The sequence below is a fragment of the Chlorocebus sabaeus genome, chromosome 6 (genome assembly GCF_047675955.1).
Source record: "Chlorocebus sabaeus isolate Y175 chromosome 6, mChlSab1.0.hap1, whole genome shotgun sequence".
NCBI lineage: Eukaryota > Metazoa > Chordata > Mammalia > Primates > Cercopithecidae > Chlorocebus > Chlorocebus sabaeus.
In genome coordinates this window covers 3,992,542-3,995,490 of record NC_132909.1, presented here as the reverse complement: position 1 = coordinate 3,995,490, position 2,949 = coordinate 3,992,542, and positions in this window count along the sequence as shown.

The following is a 2,949-nucleotide window of genomic DNA, read 5'->3' as shown; positions in this document are numbered from 1 at the left end:
TGCAGCCACACAGGAAGTGGAACTGCCCTCCCCAGGAACCTGGCTGTCATTCCTTTAGGGCTGAGGTAGTGGCAGGCCCAACCCCTTTGTAGACATTTCAGACAGAAATGGTGTCTTTCCTGACCCCCAGCCACTGTCTGTCTGGCTTGCCTTCATCTCACTAAGACCTGAGATGTAGCAGGAGAAAGAACTGGTGCCTTCTGGAGTCAGCCCCTTTCAGGCGAGGGCGACTGTGGGCTCCTCCTCCCTCTCAGAGCCTCCCCATGGGGTCTCCCTCCCTCCTTCAGCCCGTCCATCGGCTCAGCGTCGCGGGGTCCTTACCATGGCAGTCGTCTCTCCAGCCCTGGAGATGCTTCAGGGAAGATGCAGGTCCATGCTGCAGGCAGACCCAGGTCCGCAGAGACGCACCTGACACCGGGCTGTGCAGCCCAGGCTGAGCTGTGAGTGGCAATGAGCACAGAGGAGAAATGCAGGGAATAAAGAGAGGAAGTCGTGACCCTCTTTGTGGCCTTGGACTGTAGATTTTCTTTCTAATCAATAGTAATCCCCCCCTTTTGTTAACTTCCCCCCTTTTTGTTTTCTACAACGTCCACCCCTGACCTCCCTGGGAACAAACCTCTGAGTCTTTCCGGCCTCCTCGGTGCCCCTTTCGTCCTTGGCTGTCCCTCTGCACCTCAATCCGTGTTCAACGTTTTGGGAACAATGACTTATGTTTGAGCTTTGATTTGGGGAGTGGGGGAGGGAGCTGATATTTATTCAAAGACTGGTTGTCATCCACTGCCTACGTGACCTCGGGCGGTAGTGAACCATCTCTGAGCCTCAGTTTCTTCCTTTGCAGCTTTGTTGCCACATATCCCAATCGTCACCGTGGTTGTGGGGTCAGTGGTTCCTGGGACATGGGAGAGGTTCCTTGGTGCTTCATTTCCAGACCAGGTAAGGACATGAGGTGTTTGGGATACGATAGGATCAGAGCGTTGGATGATTGATGTGTTCACTCGAGATCTCACATCTGAGATCCCTAATGGAGCAATGTACAGGCAGTATTTCTGAAATATGCAGAACATCAATGTCATGAGCAGTAAAAGAGGCATGGAAGCCCCCAAGTGTAGATGGATCCACATTAAATAACAGACACCAGAAGCGAGTCGCCACAGGTGCCCAGGACCATCAAGGGGTTATTAGGGTGGAGGTTTCCACCAAAGGTGGCCCAAAATGATTAGACTCAAAATGCCAGACCTGCCTTGGTTTACTATAGAGAAAGGGATTCAAATGTTTAGGAAGATTGAAATGTTAGAGAGGAGTTGTCATTCAAAACTCCTCATCTAAATTGGAAGAGTCTAGAAGATGTATCTTTCTTTTTTACTTTTTCTTTTTTTTTTTTTTTTTTTTGAGACGGAGTCTCACTCTGTTGCCCAGGCTGAAGCGCAGTGGTGTGATCTCAGCTCCCTGCAACCTCCATCTCCTGGGTTCAAGCGATTCTCCTGCCTCAGTCTCCCGAGTAGCTGGAATTACAGGCGTGCACCACCACACCCAGCTAATTTTTGTATTTTTGGTAGAGACAGGATCTCACCATGTTGGCCAAGCTGGTCTCGAACTCCTGACCTGAAATGATCCACCAGCCTCGGCCTCTGGAAGGCGTGAGCCACCGTGCCCAGCCGAAAATGTATCTTTCAACAATCTTGTGAGAAATAACTGTGTGAGGGAAGACCCAGAATTGTGGAAGAGCTCTGTGATGGTTTTTCTTTTTAGGTTCAAACTTCAGGCGAGAGCTGCTGCTGCTGAATTGAGAAACAGAAATGTAATTAGAGTCATTGGAGCCCAGAGTGGCAGGGACCGTGTGGCAGAACTCCACTAACAAAGGCAAGATTGGTGTGACCACAGTAATGCAAAACAGACTCAAAGCAGCAATTGAAATCATGTGACTTATGCAACCATGTGGTGCTTGCTAGTTTGTCATAGTGTTCCCATAAGTGAAATAGATAAGAAACCTACTTAATTTTAATCTGTGTCATCAGAAAATGGCTGGGTAAAGTAAGCAAAAGTTTAACCTGAATCATAAAAGCATACACAGCAGTCCCTTAATCAATTCCTGGAATGGAGCAAGTTTATAGGCCCAGAACCCCTTGAATTATGATGAAGGCCACATTTCCTTGACATTGCCTCTGCTACGCTGCCATTTACATGGTTAATCTCCCTCTCAGCCTTCCTGAAGGAGACCTATGACCTTTTGTCAGGGCAACTGTGCACTAGAGAAAAACACAGTTACCAGACATCTTGGGTGCTACTGGACACTGATTCTGAGCTGATACTGATTCCAGGAGACCCAAAATATCAGTGACCCTCCAGTCAGAAGGGGTTTGTGGAGATCATATGATCAACATAGTCTGAGCTCATGTCTTTCTCAGTGTAAATTCAGTGAGTCTCAGACCTATCCTGTTAACCATATCCACAGATCTGGTATGAACAATTGGAATAGACAACTATTCAATTTTCTTTCTTTTTCTTTCTTTCTTTTCTCTTCTTTCTTAGTCCTCCTCTCCCTCCCCCTCCTCCCCTCCCCCTCCTCCCCCATCCTCCCCCATCCTCCCATCCCCCTCCCCCTCCTCCCATCCCCCTCCCCTCTCCCCTCCCCTCTCCTCCTCTTCCTCCTCTTCCTCCTCCTCCTTCTCCTCCTTCCTCTTCCTCTTCCTCTTCCTCTTCCTCTTCCCCTTCCCCTTCCTCCTCCTCCTCCTCCTCCTCCTCCTCCGTCGTCGTCTTCTTCTTCTTCTTCTTCTTCTTTCTTCTTTCTTCTTCTTCTTTCTTCTTCTTCTTTCTTCTTCTTCTTCTTCGATGGAGTCTTGCTCTGTCGCCCAGGCTGGAGTGCAGTGGCACAATCTCAGCTCACTGCAACCTCTGCCTCCCAGGTTCAAGCAATTCTCCTGTCTCAGCCTCCAGAGTAGCTGGGACTAT